This window comes from Aphelocoma coerulescens, unplaced genomic scaffold, assembly GCF_041296385.1.
Source record: "Aphelocoma coerulescens isolate FSJ_1873_10779 unplaced genomic scaffold, UR_Acoe_1.0 HiC_scaffold_56, whole genome shotgun sequence".
NCBI lineage: Eukaryota > Metazoa > Chordata > Aves > Passeriformes > Corvidae > Aphelocoma > Aphelocoma coerulescens.
Window position 1 is genome coordinate 1637943 of NW_027183905.1, and position 20271 is coordinate 1658213.

Consider the following 20271-nt stretch of genomic DNA (forward strand, 5'->3'; position numbering starts at 1 on the left):
GCGGCAGCAGCGCAAAAGCAGCGAGTCCACGAACCCTCTGCGTCCCTTCTCCTGCTCCTCCTCTCCCTCTCCCAGTGTCTCGCACCCTCTCCCGCTCTCCCTTTGGTTCCCCAACCCCCCCTCCCGCGGCCTCCCTCTCCCCAGGCCCGGCCGGGCCATGCCCCCGGCCCGCCCCCGGCCCCGGGCGGGGCTGCCCCCTCCCCGCCCCCGGGCGTCCCGCCGCGGTCCCGCCTCCGCCCGGCTCTCGCCGTCCTGGCTGTGGCGCTGCTGGGCGGGCATCAGTGCCTGGCTCCTGGGCACCATCGCCAGCCCCTGGCTCCGGCTGGCCCGAGCCCGAGCCCGACCCCGGCCCCGGCCCCGGCCTCGGCTCCTCCCGGGGCCCGCCGGGGACACAGGCGGCGCGGCCGCTCCCGCCGCCTCCGCAGCGTCTTCCCCGCTCCGAGCTCCGCCGCTCTTGAGCGCGGCCGCCGGCCCCGAGCCGCCGGTGGCCCCTCCAAAAGAGCCCCCACGTGCGGATGGCCGGCCCGGGGCGGTTGAGCGGCGCTCGGGGGCCGTTCCTGGCCCCGGGCCGAGCGCTGACGGCCGCGTCTCGCGGGCACGGAAGGCGCAGCAGGGCCTGAAGGAGCGCTACCGGCTGGGTTCGCTGCTGGGGCGCGGCGGCTTCGGCAGCGTCTTCGCGGCCACGCGGCTCTCGGACGGCGCCCCGGTGAGTGGCGGGGCCGGCGGCGGGCGCAGGAGGCGGGGGGCAAAGGAGGAGGAGAAGGAGCATGGGGCTGGGCACGGCGGGCGGCGAGCTCAGCCCGCTGCTCCCCTTGCCTTGCAGGTGGCCATCAAACGGGTGCCGCGGAACCGCATCGGCCATTGGGGCGAGCTGGTGAGTGAGCGAGGGGCAGCGGGAGAAGCCGGGGCGCGACGGGCGGGGATGAGCCGAGGCCCGGCAGGGTGGAAGCCGCCAGAACGCCTCGAGGGAGAGCGGCCGTGGGGCCAGCGGAGCGCGCAGAGCGTCCCCGGCTGGCTGAGGGCTTCCCGAGCCCCGGCACGGCATCAGCCCCGCTGACGGCACCGTGCTCCTCCCGCAGCCCGACGGCACCCGAGCACCACTGGAGATCGTGCTGCTGGACAAGGTGTCCGCTGGCTTCCCTGGCATCGTCCAGCTCCACGAGTGGCTGGAGCTCCCCAACAACGTGCTGATGGTGCTGGAGCGCCCGGAGCGGTGTCAGGACCTCCTTCGCTTCATTCGGGCACGGGGCTTCCTGTGCGAGGAGGTGGCGCGGCACCTGTTCCGCCAGGTGCTGGAGGCCGTGCGGCACTGCACCAGCTGCGGGGTCCTGCACCGGGACATCAAACCGGAGAACATCCTGGTCGACCTGGCCACCGGGCAGGCCAAACTCATCGACTTTGGCTGTGGCACCTACCTGCAAGCTGCAGCCTACACCAGCTTTGCAGGTGAGCCCACGCATGGGGAGGCTCCTGGTAGCGGCATCTCACAGCCCAACATCTCACAGCCCAGCATCTCACGGCCCAACATCTCACAGCCCAACATCTCACAGCCCAAGCTGGCTGTGGCATGGGGGATTCTCCCTTTTGCTGCCAGTCATGGCAGCCGGAGTCTTCAGCTGAGCTGCTTTTGAGCGGCGCTGGCTGAGGGGCCATCTTCCAGCCCTGCTGGCAGCCTTCGCCAGCCACTCTGCCCAGGACTGGCGCTGGGGCTGGGGCAGCCAGCGCCACAGAAACACGCGTGGGTGGGGGTAGCAGAGAGGGGGGTCCAGAACCTGTGCTCCAGCCCGTTTGGTGTGCAGGCGAGACAGGGTTCGGACTGCTCTGCTGCCCGTGGTTGCCTTGGCTTAAGAATGGTTTCTGGGGCAGTGCAGGCAGGGAGGATGAAAGCGTGGTTTTTCCCCAGCACCAAGTGGGTTTTTCCTTTGCATGGCATGCTCGGGCCTTGCCAGGGCTTCTGCTGCCCTCTTGCGACACCAGCGGCTTCTTTTCCAACCCCCAGTTTGTACACAAGTCCCAGGTGCTGGCCAGAGGGCAGCGGGTCACGCCGCATGCCGCTGCTGCGGCCCCCGCATGCCCAGGGATGCTGGGGCGAGGCTCTGGGAGCAGGCAGCGTCCCCCTGAAGAACTCCATCTCTATTCCATAGGAACACCGTCCTACAGCCCTCCGGAATGGACCCAGTTCGGCTGGTACTACGGCGAGGCAGCGACCGTCTGGTCCCTGGGCATCGTGCTGCACCAGATGGTCTGCGGGGAGCACCCTTTCAGGAGGGGCTGGAACAGCACCTGGGGCCGGCTCTCGCTCCCACGACGGCTCTCTCCAGGTGGATCCTCATCTCTGCAGCACGGGGGGAATAGCAGTGCTGGGAGACAGCAGCGGGCTCAGGAGCATCCCGCTCTGGCAGCTGCTGAGGAGGTGGCAATGTCCTGCTCTCCTGCTCTCCTCCAAAAGAAAGAATTGATGGCAAAGTTTAGGCACAGCCCTGAGCACACGCAGCACGGCCTGGCCATGGCAAGAGTGGGGCAAAGCGGACAGGAGCCTTCTGCAACTGACTGGTGCTTTCTGCTCTGTCCGCAGAGTGCCAGAATCTCATCCGACGGTGTTTATCCGTGCTCTCCTCGGAAAGGCCCTCATTAGAAGACCTGTCCTGTGATCCTTGGATGCAGGATATTCGCGTACCATAGGAGAAGGGAGAGAGCCACACGCACGCGTTGACCCAGGGAGCCGGTAAGTTCCAGCTGCACACGCGCCTTGGCAAGAAGCAGCAAAGAAAGGCAGAGTTTTTGTCCTGCCTGAATCGCTGCGCAGGGCTCCTCAGCTGGACACGCGCAGCCCTGCTGCTGGAGCTGAGCTGCTCTTCCCAGCACTGGTGGCCCCCACGCCAGCTGCTTTTGCTTGTCCTTCTTCAGCGACAGCCGGGGCCCTGGGCAGAGCACTGACAGCCTGCTCCAGCCCCAGGGAAGAAGGAGCCCCTGGAGAAGCTGTGCCAGGTGTGGCTGCTGCTGCTGGAGACATGGAGGGTGACATCAAGGATGACAAGCTCTTCCTCCACCTGGCAAGCTGAAGATGATGGACTTCAATTGTGGCACCTTCTCCAAAGCCAGGCTCCACAGCGAATTTGCAGATGAGTCCACACGCAGGGGGATGCTCCCAGATTTGTGCATTGCACAGCCTGGCCGGGAAGCAAAGGTTCCCCCCTTTGCTGGGGCGGATGCAACCAATTCTTCAGTTGGCTGCCAAACTGCTTTTTGGCAGGGCTGGGGGGATGGGCTGGGCTGGTTTTGAACTGGGAGTCTGCTCCTGGCCCTGCCAACAGCCCCCAGCACCCACCGTGGCCCGCGCTGGGGCTGGGGCTGGGGCAGCCAGCCCGACACAAACAAAGCCCCATGGTGGGAGCAGAGGTTGGACACCAGAAGCTGTGCATGGGCTGCTTCGCTCTGCAGGCAAGGAAGGGCTTGGGCTGCTCCACTGCCCTTGTTGGCTTTGGGCTCAGCATGACTTTTGGGGGCAGTGCAGGGGGAAGGCAGAAAGCGTGGGCTGCCCTGGCCCGTGGGTGGGTTTTTCCCTCACATGGCGGGCTTGGGCCTTCCTCAAGGCCCCAGCAGAGAGAAGATTTTTTACCTTTTTCCTTGTTTTCCCTTTTTGTCTGTAATCTCTTTTCATTGATTTATGGTTTGTTTTTCCAAAGGAAGCGTTCTAGGTGCTGTCTGGTCCGGATGGCGAAGTGCTTGGGAGCAGCTGTGGCGTGGGTGGGACGTGCCCTTGGAGAAGGGCTGAGGACACCGTTTGGGAGCAGCTTTTCTTCTGGCGGCGGGAGGCGTGAGGTGGGTGCCCGTCCTCTTGGCACGGCTGGGATAAGGGCTTTTGGGAGACGGCAGCGAGCGCAGCAGCATCCCGCTCTGGGCAGCTGCTGAGGAGGTGGCTGTGCCACGGCCGGCTGCAGGCTGGGCACGTGTCCTGCCCTCCTGCTCTCCTGCCAGAGGCAGCAATGCTGGGCAGCTTTGGGCAGCGCTCTGAGCGCGGCCAGCACGGCCTGGGCACTGCGGGCGGCTGGGACAAGGGGGACGGGAGCCTTCAGCTGACGGGCGCTTTCTGCTTTCTCTCCTTGCAGCCGGGCTCTGTGGATGCTGAGGCTGCTCTGGGCTCCGCGAGGGCTCTGCTGTGGCTCAGCCCCGGGGCCACGAGAAGCCAAAGAAGAAACGCCGTGACCTGCAGCAGAGACGTGCTTGAGCAGCTCGGCAGTGCAGCTCAAGTTTGCAGAGCGTGCACCTCCAGGGGAAAATATGACACCCCCCCAATAACAAACTTGTTCAGTAACTTCTGAAATGAAATCAGTCTGGGATGACCCCCAATGCCATTTTTCAGCTTGCTCAAGCTGAAGCTCAGCCTTTCTCTCAACAGTTCTCTCCCCCACCTGCCTTTTGCTCCACAAGTGCTCCCTCTTTCCCCCAGTGAGTTCCCAGCTCACCGCAGTCCCCATTGCACTGTAGCCTTCCTTGATGCCCCTGGCCACGAGGAAGAGTGAGCCCCAGGTTTAGGGACTCATGTTGTCACTGGCTGAAGAACAGCAATGTCTCAGAGCTCTGGTGAGATTTGGGGGTCATTCAGAGCTGCTCTCCAGGCCTCAGCTCTGCTCACTGCTGGGTTCCCACTCCCTTTTCCTCGTTCTTCACAGAGCAGGATGAGCTCTGTGAATGCCCTTGACCCTTGCCACTCTTCCCAGCCCAGCCACCCAGCCCAGTTAGGCTTAAGCTGGAGCTTCTCTGTCTCCTCTGGCACCCCAGTGCAGTCCCCTCTGCGGGGAGCAGCAGCCCCAGAGCGCAGCACACAGCAGTGCAGGCCGCACCTGGAGCAGCTCCCTGCAGCCATGGCCTGGCTCTTTGTGGCAACCAAATGCTCCCTGTGTGCAGCTGTCCCTGGAGGATGGCCCCAGGGCAGAGCCCAGCCGGGCTCCCACTGCATCCCCTGGAGCCTGGGCCAGACAGCGCTGGCAGAGCTGAGGTTCATGGTGAGCACCCAGAGCTGTGGCTCGCAGTCGGTGTTTGCAAGCGTTGTGATCTCATCTCCTGCAACCTGTGGGGAAAACGAGCTGTGCAGCCAGGCCAGCGCTGCCCCTCTGGGCAGGGACGAGGCTGAAGGCCTTTCCTGTTGCCAAGGAGGTGGCATTAAGCCTTAGCGGGGCCTGGCAGCTGTGGAGCCGGATCTCGCCCGCTGTCCGGGACTCGCTGCCCACCAACCGCCCCCACCCGCCGCGCTCCGTTCTGCAGGGACAGAAGGCTCTGGCTGTGCAAGGGTTTCCATCACGTCTGTGTACCCGTGGCTGTGGAACGCACACGGAGAGGGAAAGTGTCAGCCACGGTGCTGGCACACTCCTTCCTTTCCATACAGGACACGTCCCTGCGCACCCCCTGTGCGGATCTATTCAAAGGAGAGGCGTGGATAGAGATTTCCCACAGAGCTCTGACTCTGGCGGAACTCACCTTGTCAGCCAGCAGCCAGGGCATTTGTTTCCCAGCTCTGTGTCAGTCGGTGCCCCAGAGCTGAAGGGAGCAGCATTTAGAAGCAGTTTCCAGATTTCTAGGCAGGCAGTGGAGCTGACAAGCATCCGTGCAACTCGCCGTGTTCATTGGGAAGGGCTGCTGCTTCTTTGGGAATACGGCACAATGGAGACACGAGACTTGGAAAATCCCAGCTCTCAGTGGATTTGTGCAGGAGGGGGAGCAGCAGAAACACTTTGTGTCTGCTTGTGGGGACACAAGGTCCAAGGAGCGGGGCTGGCAGAGGGTGACCTGGGCCGCTGGCAGCTCAAATCCCGTGTGTTGGGTCTGCCTGAGGGAAAGTTCACGGGCCTTCCAGGGCTGTGCTTTGCATTGGTAGCTGGACGGGTGCTGGTAACAGAGCGGTGTTCTGGCTACTGCCCAGCAGCGCTGTCCCTCTGCCATTCCTTCCCCCATCAGAGGGGATGGGAGTGGGCAGGATCCTGGCAGGGGACACAGCCAGGCCAGCGGACCCAAATCAGCCAAGGGGATGTTCCAACCATATGACCCAGATCAGATGTATAAAGCAAAGGGAGAGAGAAGGAAGGGCAGCTTTTCCCCCACAAGCTGAAGTTTCCCTGAGTGTTCCAGTTCCAAACTCTTGACCCTTTTTGGAGGCATAACGTTCTCACCCCGTAGTCTTCCAGTCATCCTCGAGTTGTAGAATTTTAGAGCAGTCAAATTAATCAAGTTCACATTTTCTAGCTATTGCTGTGTCATTTCCTTGATATCCATGTGAGAGGGGACACAGTGATGGATGGGTTTGCATGGGAGCTGCAGAGCCCTGGAATGGAGAGCCTGAGTGTCCCAGCAGGATTTGCAGGAGTGTGGAGGGCAGCTGGAAAGAAGATGGTGGGCAATATTCTCCTGCCTCCATCTTCCAAGGAAGCTTTGATTCAGTCACTGTCTACACCATGCCATGGGGCCTCCAGAGGCCCAGGGAGGTGTCTGGGTGGCCCCAGAAGGCGCTTGCAGAACCCTGGGGCAGCAGGGAAGGGGCAGGAGCATCCCTGTGGTGCTGGGAGAGACACCCAGAGGGGGCCACCCCTGGTGCCCAGGCAAGAGCTGCATTCAGGCAGCCAAATTCATGCAGGGTCTGCCCGGGCACCGCCAAGGACCAGTCCAGTGAGCTCCTGTCCTCTTTCACCTCTTTGTATTTTCTTTGTATTTCTTTGTATTTATTTCTTTGTATTTATCCTTATTATTATCTTTGTATTTGTTGACCCTCAAAATGCCACTAGAAATCATTTTCCCTCAAAATAAATACTGACTTATTTTAGTGTGCTGCTTTGGACAAATTTGGAATAAAATATCCTCTGACAGAAGGCAGGGTACAACCAGCCCTCTCCCACCAGGTCTGGGAAAAAAATATTTTCCTCTGAGGAAAGTGAAAGAGAAAAAGAACCTATTTATTTAACAAACACACAGGAAAAGGATAAAAATGCTGAATACTAAAACCTCTCGCTGTGGAGAGAAACCTGGGAAGATTTCAGAGTCCTTCTGTAGGTGTGCTCTCTCTCCTCCTCCTTGGAGCTGGGTTGGTGTCCTCCAGGGCCTCGGTGGAAAATTCTCCCGGTGTGTTCTGATGTTGAAACAGTCCAGAAGAGAAGAGGGGAAAAAGCCCAAGTCCCAGGAAAACAAACTTCAACTCTCCGTCTCCCTCCGGAGAAAAGGAGCCGAAAGCGCGCTGGAAAGCAAGCAGGGCGCTCCCTCCGCTCTTCTCGCTGCCGCAGCAGAACGCAGAGGAGTGTGTGTCTGTGTCCTTGAACAACCGCTTTGAAAAGTTCGCTCGGTGTTTTCTCTCTCCCCCGTCGGGCTCAGTTTAAAGGCACACAAAGGCACAGAATTGATTTCTGGGCAGAGAGCAGCGATAGGGGATACACATCATAAAGTCACCCCCAGACAGGAATGTACGCAGTTGGAGAGCTCTACAGTCCTGTGTCTTTAGTTCCAAGGGTATGGAAGTGTCGATGGGTCCTTTGGTAATCGCACAGTTCTGGATCGGTTCCCGCCGTGTGGAGCCATTTTTATACAGAAGTCAGTGTATTCACACAGCACAGATTGTTGTGTTTTCCTGTGTATCAATTTCTGTGTAAACCTGCATCCCGTTGTACAGTTTTATCGATGTATGAATTTCTGTGTAAAGCTGCGTGGCCTTGTAGAGTTTGGTTGAGGCTCTGTGGGTGTTGAGAGAGTGCGATGGATGTTTGGCTTTCTCTCCAGACGTGTATCTGTACAGGTACCACCGTCTGACCCATCAGACATTTAACTGTGTGAACCAAAAGGGATCTTTGTATCTTTCCATATGGTCAGCAGAGATGGAACAATCTGCAGGAAGCTTGTAACAGAATGTTGGGGTTTTGGGAGTTCTCCTGGGGTTTTTTCTGTTAAAGGAATTTTCCCCATACATGTTGCCATGGGGACAAATTACTGGGTGCTTAAGAAAAACAACAGCCCTGGCCATAGATGGAGGGGTGCATCTTGCTACTCTTTTTTTTCACCTGGCTGTGTGGGCAGTCAGTCCCTGGCGTTTTGGATGACGGAGAGAGAGGCTGCTTCTCTGGCTGCTTTCCTTCTACCAGAGAGACCCCGGGATTCCCAAGTCTGCCTTCCCTGCCCCGCTGGGAGCCAGGCTGCAGCCGCCCTTCCCCTGCCATTGTGTCGAGCTTTCGCTGTTCTCTAGCCCCGCTCTCCCTGCCTGCTGAGACCTCCGCGGGTTCCCACCGCAGCTCCGGAATTTTGATACATCTTGTCTGCCACCCGGGATTTGTGCTCATCCCTGCCATTCCAGCCTGCTGTTCCCGAGGCTCCAGCCGGACACCAGGATCGGCTGCCCAGGGGGTTTGTGAAGCCTTTGTCCCATCCCTTCCCAGATCCCAGGCCACCAGTGCCGCGTGTTACCTGAGCTCGCTCCGGAGCGCCCCCTGCAGCTGCGGGGGAACCATCGCACCTGCCCTGCTCACCGGGAGCCGCCAGCACCCCTGCCGGCTGCGAGCGGAACTGCACCCGAGGGGAAAGGGCCTGACAGCCGAGAAGGCTGGGACTGGGTTTGGGATTGTTTGCTGTTACTGCCATAGTTATTGCTGTTTGTTTGACTGGTTACACACGTATAGATATATAATAGTAAAGAACTGTTATTCCTATTTCCCACATCTTTGCCAGAAAGCCCCTTGATTTCAAAATTATAATAACTCAGAGGGAAGGGGGTTGCATCTGCCATTCCAAGGGAGGCTTCTGCCTTCCTTAGCAGACACCTGCCTTTCAAACCGAAACAGATCTTGGCGTCCAACATGCTGCCTGAGGGCATTAAGAGAAAGGGGTGAAAAAGGAATAACAGTTCCTGGGTAACTTAATATTGTGTGCTGGATATAGGAACCTTGTTAGGCAGCACTATGTGGTCTAGTTTACCCTGGTTTGGGTGGCAGGTGGTCGTTCTTCCCCTTTGCAGCTCCTTACCTAAACATGGGTCCTCTGACTAAGGCTGACCCAGTTTGCCCTATGGGTTAAGAAGGTGAGGGATTCATGGGCTTTTAACTTCCTCTGGAATGTGGGCACATGGATAAAGGGCTATCACACACTGAGTGCATGTTTTTGGGGTTGTGTTAAAAATGGTACCTTCTGTGAGGAAATGACACCAGGGGAAGCTTTTCCCCAACCCCTCAACCAGTTCTTTGGGCCCACCCCACCAATTTTCGAAGGGTTTAGATTTCCTCTGGATACTAACCAACTGGTGCTGATAGGCCTACTCTATTTAGCCCTCAGAGATAAGTTGAAATTTGCTTGGATAACTACCCAGACACTGGCCTCAGAGACTAGAGATCCTACCCCAGAGCCTGATCCTGCCCCCGAACCTGACACAGCCCCAGACACTAGAGATCCAGCCCCACAGCCTGACCCAGCCCCACAGCCTGATACTGCCCAACAGCCCACCTCAGAAATGGACTACCCAAACTGGGTGAGGGTACTGGTGAAGGGGATGTAGGAGATGTGCCAGGAAATATGCCAGATGCTAACGGAATACACCTCCTCCAGGCTCCAGCTGAATCACAAGGACAATCACAGCCAGCAGCAGTCGCCCCTGTGCAGAGGAGGAAGTAGAAGACCATATCAGTACGACCAGTTAATGATGATGGGGAACCAGGGCCCTCACAATCAGCAGGAGAGCCAGAGCCAGAAATCATCAGTGAGTCCCTGTCATATGACAGTCTCTGTAATATGCGAAAAGACATTGTGCAAAGGGGGCGTGAGCCTTATACAACCTGGCTGCTTCAGCTTTGGGACCTTATGGGCACAGGTGTACAACTGGATAGTGGTGAGGCAAGGTATCTGGGATCGTTGACGCAGGACCCAGGCGTGGACCAGATATTTGTGAGGGAGCCAGGACCCCTTTCTCTCTGGGAGCGGCTCTTAATGAGTGGGAGAGAAAGGTTCATTCACAAAGACAGAATGCAGGAGTACCATCATAGAATGCAGTGGAAGACACTCGAGGAAGGGATCCAACAGCTAAGAGAGGTGGCAGTATTAGAGGTACTCTTTGGGAGGGATGGACAGCATGATAATGACCCCGATAAGGTCAGGTGCACAGGACAGATGATGTGGAACCTGGCAAAGCTAGGGCCACCGCAATACACCACCTTCATTGCAACGATTGATGCTGACAATAACTGAGAAACAGTGGGCTCTGTCACCAACAAGCTCAGGAATTATGACAGTATGGTCAATGGTCCGCTGAAAGCTCATGTCTCTGCTGTGGTCCAGGACCTCAAAGAGGAGATGAAGGAGATGAGGAAGGAAATGAGGGAGGAGATGAGGAAGGTCAGTGTGGCACCAGTGCGAGTCACAGGCCCCCAGGTCAGAGCCCCCAAGTCCCCCAGCTAGAGAGAGTGGGTACACCCCACGAGCTGAGCTGTGGTTTTTCTGTGCGTGAATGGGGAAGATATGAGAAGGTGGGATGGGAAACCCACTTCTGTCCTGGCAGAGCAGGTGCGTGAACTCAAGGAGGGAGGCACTAACCGAGGGGATTCTGCTAAGGTGAAAGTAGCCTCAGCCTCCCGTGACCGAGCTGCCAGGTATTACAGAAGGGAGGATGATATGTTGGATCCCCTTGAAGGGACCTCTAGCATGTACGCCCAGGGGAAGAATGATAACCAGGTCTAGAGGGGCCCTGCCTCTAGCGAGGAGGCGGTACGGGAAAGCCGCGTTTTCTGGACGGTGTGGATCCCATGGCCTGGCACATCAGAGCAACAAAAATATGATGCATTGGTTGACACTGGAGCACAGTGTACTTTAATGCCATCAGGACATGTGGGGGAAGAACCTGTATCCATCACTGGGGTGACCGGGAGATCACACGATTTGACGTTGTTGGAAGCTGAGGTGAGCCTGACTGGGAAGGAGTGGCAAAAGCATCCGATTGTGACTAGCCCAGAGGCCCCGTGTATTCTGAGCATAGACATCCTCCAGAATGGGTATTACAAAGACCCGAAAGGACTCAGGTGGGCATTTGGGATTGCTGCTGTGGAGGCAGAGGGCATTAGGCAATTGAACACCCTGCCTGGACTATCAGAAAATCCCTCTGCAGTTGGACTCCTGAAAGTGAAAGAGCAACGAGTGCCAATTGCCACCTCGACATGCACGGCCGGCAGTATCGGACAAATCGAGATGCTGTGATCCCCATCCACAAGATGATCTGCAAGCTGGAGAGCCAAGGGGTGGTCAGCAAGACCCACTCACCCTTCCACAGCCCCATCTGGCCTGTGCACAAGTCTGACGGGGAATGGAGATTGTGGACTATTGTGCCTTGAATGAAGTGACTCCACCACTGAGCGCTGCTGTGCCGGACATTTTGGAGCTCCAGTACGAGCTGGAGTCCAAAGCAGTGAAGTGGTATGCCACTATTGACATTGCTAATGCTTTTTTCTCCATTCCTCTGGCAGCAGAGTGCAGGCCTCAGTTTGCCTTCACCTGGAGGGGTGTGCAGTACACCTGGAACCGACTGCCCCAGGGGTGGAAGCACAGTCCCACCATCTGCCATGGACTGATCCAGGCTGCACTGGAAGAGGGTGAGGCTCCAGAACATCTGCAGTACATTGATGACATCATTGTGTGGGGGAACATGGCATCGGAGGTATTTGAGAAAGGAGAGAGAATCATCCAAATTCTCCTGGAAGCTGGTTTCATCATCAAGAGCAAAGTCAAGGGACCTGCCCAAGAGATCCAGCTCCTGGGAGTAAAGTGGCAAGATGGATGACATCAGATTCCCACCAAGGTCATCAATAAGATCACTGCAATGTCTCCACCAACCAACAAGAAGGAAACACAAGCTTTCCTAGGTGCCATAGGCTTTTGGAGAATGCACATTCCTGAGTACAGATCGTGAGCCCTCTCTACCTGGTTACCTGAAAGAAGAACGATTTCCACTGGGGCCCTGAACAGTAGCAAGCCTTCGCCCAGATCAAGCAGGAAATTGCTCATGCCGTAGCCCTTGGCCCAGTCAGGACAGGACCAGAGGTGAAGAACGTGCTCTACTCTGCAGCCAGGAGCAATGGTCTGTCCTGGAACCTCTGACAGAAGGTGCCTGGTGAGACTCGTGGTCGACCACTGGGATTCTGGAGCTGAAGGTACAGAGGGTCCAAAGCCAACTACACTCCCACAGAGAAAGAGATCTTGACAGCTTATGAAGGAGTTCAAGCTGCCTCAGAGGTAATCGGCACACAGGCACAGCTCCTCCTGGCACCCCGACTACTGGTACTGGGGTGGATGTTCCAAGGAAAGGTTCCTTCCATGCATCACGCCACTGACGCTACTTGGAGCAAATGGATTGCCCTCATCATGCAGCGCATCTGAATTGGAAACCCAAGTCGCCCTGGCATCTTGGAAATAATTACGAATTGTCCGGAAAGCGCGACATTTGGATTATCTTCTGAAGAAGAAGAGGAGCAGGTGACACATGCCCAAGAAGCCCCACCATATAACGAGCAATCAGAGAGTGAAAGACAATACGCCCTCTTCACTGATGGTTCCTGCCGAATTGTAGGCACTGACTGGAAATGGAAAGCCGCTGTATGGACCCCACATGACAAGTTGCACACGCTACTGAAAGAGAAGGTGGATCGAGCCAATTTGCCAAATTCAAAGCTGTCCAGTTAGCTCCTGACATTGCTGAAAGAGAGAAGTGGCCAAAGCTCTACCTCTACACTGATTCATGGATGGTAGCCAATGCTCTGTGGGGTTGGCTGGAAAGGTGGAAGAAAGCAAACTGGCAGCACAGTGGAAAACCAATCTGGGCTGCTGAGGAGTGGAAAGGCATTGCCAATCGGGTAGAGAAGCTATCCGTGGAAGTCCGTCATGTAGATGCTCACATTCCCAAGATCCGGGCTAATGAAGAACATCGTAACAACAATCAGGTAGATCAGGCTGCAAAAATAGAGGTGTCCCAGATAGACTTGGATTGGCAACATAAAGGAGAGTTGTTCCTAGCTCGATGCGCCCATGATGCCTCAGGCCATCAGGGCAGAGATGCCACCTATAAGTGGGCACAAGATCGAGGGGTGGATCTAACTATGGACAGTATCTCCCAGGTTATCCATGACTGTGAGACATGCGCTGCGGTCAAGCAGGCCCAGCAAGTGAAGCCCCTATGGTATGGTGGGCAATGGTCCAAATACAAGTATGGGGAGGCCTGGCAGATTGATTACATCACACTGCCTCAAACACGCCAAGGCAAGTGCTATGTGCTCACAATGGTAGAAGCCACCACAGGATGGCTGGAGACCTACCCTGTGCCTCATGCTACTGCCCGGCACACCATCCTGGGCCTCGAAAAGCAAGTCCTTTGGAGGCATGGTACCCCTGAGAGAATTGAGTCTGACAATGGGACTCATTTCAAGAACAGCCTTATAAACACCTGGGCTAGAGAACATGGCATTGAGTGGGTGAACCACATCCCTTACCATGCACCAGCAGCTGGGAAGGTTGAGCGATGTAATGGATTGCTTAAAACAACCTTGAAGGACCTGGGTGGGGGGACTTTCAAAAACTGGGAGGTGCATTTAGCAAGAGCCACCTGGTTAGTTAACACCCGAGGCTCCACCAGCCGAGCAGGCCCTGCCCAATCCAAACCCCTACAAACAACAGACAGGGATACGGTTCCAGTGGTGCACATGAGAGGTATGCTTGGAAAAACTGTTTGGGTTAATTCTGCTTCAAGCAAAGACAAACCCATCCATGGGGTTGCCTTCGCTCAGGGACCAGGTTGCACCTGGTGGGTGATGCAAAGGGATGGAGAGATCCAATGCATATCTCAAGGGGACCTTGTTTAAGGGTGAACTACCCATGGCTCTGGACTTGTATCAGCATCAGCATGTATATACGTATATAATTCGGGTGACGCATGTATTTATATGGTTAAAAGGGTTCCGTTTCATGTAACATGTTAGTATGGGAAAAATTTGGGGTGGATAATGTTGGGGTTTTAGGAGTTCTCCTCCTATTTCTTTTTCTCTTAAAGGAATTTTCCCCATAGATGTTGCCAGGGGGACAAATTACTGGGGGCTTAAGGAAAACAAAGACCCTGGTTATAGCGGCAGGGGTGCATCACTTTCACCTGGGTTTGCAGGCAGTCAGTTCCCAGTGTTTGGATGGAGAGAGAGGCTTCTTCTTTGGCTGCTTTCCTTCTACCGGAGAGACCCGGGGATCCCAAGCTCGCCTTCCCTGCCCCACTGGCAGCGCGGCTCTGGCCGCCCGCCCCTGCCGTTGCTTCGAGCCTTTGCTACTCTGTAGCCCCGCTCTCCCGGCCTGCTGAGACCTCCGCGGGTTCCCACCGCAGCTCCGGAGTTTGATACATCTCGTCTGAAACCCGGGATTTGTGCTCGTCCCTGCTGTTCCAGCCTGCTGTTCCTGAGGGTCCGGCCAGACACCGGGATCGGCTGTCCAGGGGGTTTTTGAAATCTTTCTTCCATCCCTTCCCCGGGATCCCAGGCCACCAGTGCCGCGTGCTCCCCGAGCTCGCTCCGGAGCGCCCCCTGCAGCCGCGGGGGAACCATCGCACCTGCCCTGCTCACCGGGAGCCGCCAGCGCCCCTGCCGGCGGCAAGCGGAACTGCACCCAAGGGGAAAGGGCCTGACAGCCGAGAAGGCTGGGACTGGGTTTGTGATTGTTTGCTGTTACTGCCATAGTTATTGCTGTTTGTTTGACTGGTTATACACATACAGATATATATTAGTATAAATTATATATTATATATTATAGTATATATATTAGTATATATTACCCTGTTATTCCTGTTCCTCATATCTTTGCCTATAAAGCTCCTTAATTTCAAAATGATAATAATTCAGAGGGAAGGGGGTTGTAATTTTTTTTCTTCCATTTCAGGAGAGACTCCTGCCTTCCTTGGCAGACACCTGTCTTTCAAACCAAGACACTGGGAGCAACTGGGACCACAGTGGGTGCAAATACAATCATACAGGGAGTGAGTGGGTTCATACTGGAAATGACTGGAGCCACACTGGACTCTTACTGAGAGTGAAAGCAACCATCCTGGGTGTGACTGGGAGCCACTGGGACCACGCTGCGGGCAACTGGGATCTTATTGGGAGTGACTGGGACCATACTGAAAACACAGTGGGAGTGACTGTAAGCGACCAGGATGATGCTGGGAGTGACCGGGATCATACTGGGGGTGACTAGGAACCACCACTGAGGCAGTGGCGGAGCTCGGAGGCGGCCCCAGCGCAGGTGGGAGCCGCGCTCGGTTCTGGCGGGGCTCGGGGCTGGCTGCGGGCGGAGGGGGCGGCAGGGGGCTGGGGCGGGTTCGTTGTGCCGTGTGGGCGCCGTGTTCGCCCTGGCGTGAGGGCGCTGCGGGAGCGGCTGCCCGCGCTCTCCTTGCCGCTGCTGCCTCGGCAGGAGCCGGTGCCGGAGCAGCGCTGGCTCGTCCCGGCTGCTGTGGGTAGGACAGAGGTGGCTGCTCTGTCCCCGGGACTGTTTCTTGGAAGGTTCAGACTTCCCGATCTGCCCTCCAATATGCACACACCCGTTTTGTTTGTTTCAGTAAAACAAAGCAATATTAATAACTCCATTGAGTCTTTGTTCTTCTTCTCTAAGTTCAGGAATTTCACACGGCCTTGGCTGAGCTGCAGTTCATGGCAATCAGTAACATTTTCTGGAAGTGATAGTTTCTTTCACTCCTTCCTACCTACAGCTCCCTGGCCCTATCTAAAGCAGATTCACGGGCTTGGCTTGTTTAAGTCACATTCACCTTATTCCTTTCTCCCGTCACTGCCGGAGCCCCTCCCCTGCTTGCGCTCGCAGGTGCCACCGAATGCGTGTCCCGGGATCGCATCTCCCCGCCCGCAGCCTCCAGCGCCCGCCCTGTCCCGGGCTGGCCCTGGGCTGGCGGCAGCGAGCCCGACAGAAACCAACGCCCGCGGGGCCACCGGGGCTGGGGCTCAGAGCCGTGCAAGGGAAGCTTTGGTTTGCAGGGACGGAAGGGCCTGGGCTCCTCCCCTGCCCCGTTTGACTTGGTTTAGGATTCAATATTTTGGCTGACGTGGGAGGGGAAAAAGGCGTGGTTTTTCTCCAGCACTGGGCGGGTTTTTGCCTCGCCTGGAGCACTTGGGCCCTCCCCGGGCCCCCTCTGCCCTCTTGCAGAACCAGTGGCATTTCCCACCCCACGCGGTTTGTAAACAAGAGTCGGCTGCAGTCGAGAAGGCTCCAGGCGCCTCCTTCCAGGCTGACTCTGCCGATGCTGAGGCTGCTCTGGGCTCTGCCGGGGCTCTGCTGGGGCTCAGCTCTGGGCAAGGCTGGGCCCGCTCTCCCCTCGCATTGCTCCGGGCAGCTGAGTCACAGGGGGACAAGGAAGGGGCACGTCAAGGGACTTGAGGTTTAACAGAGCTTTTATTCAAAAAACTGCCATAACTACCAGGCTGTCCTAACCACCATAACTAACTAGCAGTGCTAACTACTGTAACTAACCACTTGTCCTAACTACTATAACAAAAAGCTGGCCCCAGTTGCTTCAGGTCCTCCGCTGCTCCTTCAATTGCTTTGCTGCAGCGATCAGAGGGCTCAGGCTGGAGAGAGGCTTGGCTGATGATAAAAATGGGTGCTGCCCAAAGGATGAAAAAGAAAGAAATCAACTGTTACTTTCCCAAGTCAAGTTCCTCACAGGCTCTGTTGCATCAGGACAAAGGGGAATGGTTTGAAACTCAGGAGAGGGAAGCAGGCTCAGATTAGATCTGAGGCAGAATTTTTTTATCAGAAGCATGGGGAAACACTGGCAGAGGGTGCCCAGAGATGTGGGAGGTGCCTCCTCCCTGGAAACATCCAGGCTCAGGTCAGGCAGGGCTCTGGGCCACCTGATCTGCTTGAAGATGTCCCTGCTCCTTGCGGGGCACCTGGTCCAGACGACCAGGAAAGGACCCTGCCAAGCCAAACCAGGCGAGGATTCTGCTGGCTTTGCATGTGAAAAGCAGCGAGACTGGACACTATTGGAGGGGGCCCCACGAGAAAACCCCTCCCTCGCGCTGCTCTTTCCCCTGCAGCCGCTTCGCATCCACCTGCAGCAGCTCCTGGGCAGACCAGCGCCGCTCCTCGTCCGGCTCCAGGCTGCACTCCAGGAAGTCCCGCAGCAGAGCCGACAGGCGCCTGGGCTCCTGCAGCTGCGGGGTCCCGTTCTGCCGGATCAGACAGCGAGCCTGCACGAAAAGCAAACACTTCTGAAAAAGCTCTGCCAGCTTCCTTCACACCCACGAGTGCTCACAGCGACCCCGGTTTCTCAGCCCCAGTCTCCAGGGACACTTTCCTCCCTGGCAGAGATGCTGCTCAGAGCTCATTCTTCTATGCCAACCAAAAAAGCCAAACGCTGCGGCAGCCACAGCCATTCCAACATCCACATGATCTTGCCTTGAGAGCCAACGTCATTGGCTGACTTTGTTAGTTGGAACCTCCATCAGAAATAACCCATTTTGCTTCTCCAAATACGGACACCAGCTTTACAGGCCATTTGCAAGAGTCACTGTGGTCTGCCTGTGGTATTTCCAAGGATTCTTACATCAAATGCATCCCTGCAGTGCCACTGACACTCAAGTAAATGCATTCAAGATGTTCCATCCCAGAAACTGCCAGGCAAGGAACCCGAGGTTTGGGTTGCTGAAAGCTCAGCCTTGGTGCCATGGAGAAAGTAGCTTGGGCTAGGAAAGAAATATGTTAGACTATGGGGATGTTAAACAATCATCTGCATGTTTTAGACAAGTTTCCCAGTGAGAAGAGTCAGGGGGAGTTCATCTCGCAGAACCTCTTTCAGGAACTCCTTCAGAAAACTTGTTGGGTTTGGGTGTGGGTTTTGGGGTTGGTCTGGGGTTTTCTGCAAGATAAGATTAGAGCTGATGCTCTGGCTTCATCTTTTCAGGTCATCCTCGCAGACAGAAGAGCTGCAACAACTTAAAACCCAAAGCAAATTCTGGAGACTGCAGAATATTTGTCTGTGCTCAGGCTCAAGTCCTCTGGGAATTCCCTTCCCGATGGGCAGAGCCCTCCAGCTGCTCCGCCCAGGGCGGGGTCCCACTGTGCTCTCCGGCCTCTGCAAACTCTGGGAAATTTGCCTCTTACCATGGCCGCCGTGTGCTCGAAGTAAGGAGGTTCTCCTTCCACCATCTCGATGGTCACAATGCCCAAGGACCAGATGTCCACCTTGGGGCCATAAGGAGAACTGGTCACAACCTCTGGGGCCATCCAGTGAGCAGTGCCCACCATGGAGCTGCACTGCTCCTGCTCAGGGCTCAGCTGAGCGCAGAGGCCAAAATCAGCTGAGGACAGAAACAAACACTGTCAAAGGCAGCTGGAATGAGGAAACCAAGCACAAAGATTGCCCACTCTCAGTCTGAGAATGCAGGGCTGAATCCAGCTGGAAAAGTCCGCAGGGCTGTAGCCAAGGCAAGATGGAAGTGGACCCTTAAAGGAACTCTCAGCTTTCATGCAGTGGCTTTTAGTGATTCCCTTGAAGCTTCAGATTCCAACTCCCGCCCCTCTGCAAGGGCCACACCCAGAGCAAAGCCACTGCTGACACCCTGCTCCTCTCCTGAGCTCTCTGCATGGGGCAGCCGCTCTCAGCTGCCAGCAGGGGCCGGGCACCACCACCAGCAGCACTTGTGGGGCTCTGGCCGTCACTGGGAAGCAGCCCCACACCCGCAGCCCGGGAGCGCCGTGCCTGACCAGGAACACCCACCCAGCTTGACAGAGCCGTCCGTTGCCAGAAGGATGTTGGAGCTCTTCAGATCTCTGTGGATCACCCGGTCTGAGTGGAGGAAATCCAGGCCCTGCAGACACTGAGAGAGAGCAAGAAACACGAGGGTGGAAATCCATGGCCAGAATACAGCACACAAGAAAGGACAGTTTAGAATTCTGCCAGCAGCAGTTTGCTGTGCCAGGCCAGGAGTGCAGTGCAGACAAGCTCTGGGCAAATGGTTCAAGGCAAAGCTGAGAACAGCAAATCAAATCAAAAAAGACAGAGAGTCCCACAAAGATCAGGAAAGAGGACAAGAGCAGAGTGGAAGTGCAGTGACACTGGCAGGCCGTTCACTTCAGAGGCTCTTTCTTCTGCAGCTCATAAAAACAACACAGAAACAAAGCTCTGAGCATGGAGCCACTCCTGTTCTCAGGCCCTGCTTGGAAGGAGCATTGTGTCCAAGCCATGGGAAGCACGAGCAGGATCCCTCACCTCCCGACTGACAGCTGCCATCTCTCCTTCAGCCATGCGTGTCTGTCTGACAACGTCCTGCAAAGTTCCTCCATCCATGTATTCCATCACCAGCCAGAGATCTTCATCAACAAGGAAGCTGGAAGAGGCAAACAATGGCGTGGAGATGAACGTGCACTGCTCAATTCCCTGATGGAAAAGCCTCGAGTGGAGTTTTGTTTCCAGGTCACTTGTAAATGAGGACAGAATCCGATGCAGAGACATTCCTGCCAGGCTGCACAGTCCTTGGGATCTGCACAGTCTAAAGGAGAAGGAGACGGCTGTGGGAAAGGAGAGGCCTTAGATGGCAAGCAAGTGAAAAATGCAGTTCAGCAACAGCCCAGATCAATGTGGAAGCACAACACTTGCCCCCAGCTGGTTCAGCATCTGAACTCAGCAGTTCCACCGTTCCCTCCAGAACAAGGCAACACAACTTCCAGAGTTATCCAGGGCAGGAGGCCGTGCCGCACTTAGGACAAAAGTGGTCAAGTGTTTGGAAAACCTTGCAGCAAGTCCCTTCAGAAACAGGCAAGGCCATTGCAAAATGGGCACATGAGGCATTTCTGGAAACAAGAACCTGGTCTTCCTGGCATCTGCAGCAATGGAAAAGAGTTGGGAAGGAGAAGCCAAGGGAAATAATTTCTGACAGGGTCTACCAGCACTTGTTGTAAGACGCAGGAAATGGGGTCAGCTTGAAGGAAAAACCAAACCAAAGCAACAAAAGCACAAAGAGGGAGTGAACTGACAGGCTGTTGTTTTGGGAAGCTACGGCCGGGTGAGGCTTTTTTAAAACAGGCTACAGACTGCGGATGCCAGGAGAGATTAACGCAGGGCCCGTGCACGGGATAAGAGCTGAAGCACTCACCTGTCCAAAAAGCTGACAATGTTGGGGTTCTTCTTGTCCTTCAGGACCAGGATCTCATTCACAGCTCGTTCCCTGTTCTGCCCTCTGAGACTCATTTTCTTTATGGCCACCTGAAAAGACATTGCAGCCCTTGAAC

General features: G+C 56.2%; 1 pseudogene; it reads right to left on the minus strand.

Annotated features, from left to right (window-relative positions):
- The window catches only part of LOC138101859 (uncharacterized), a 678931-nt pseudogene that overhangs the window by 565082 nt on the left and 93578 nt on the right, over nucleotides 1-20271 (minus strand).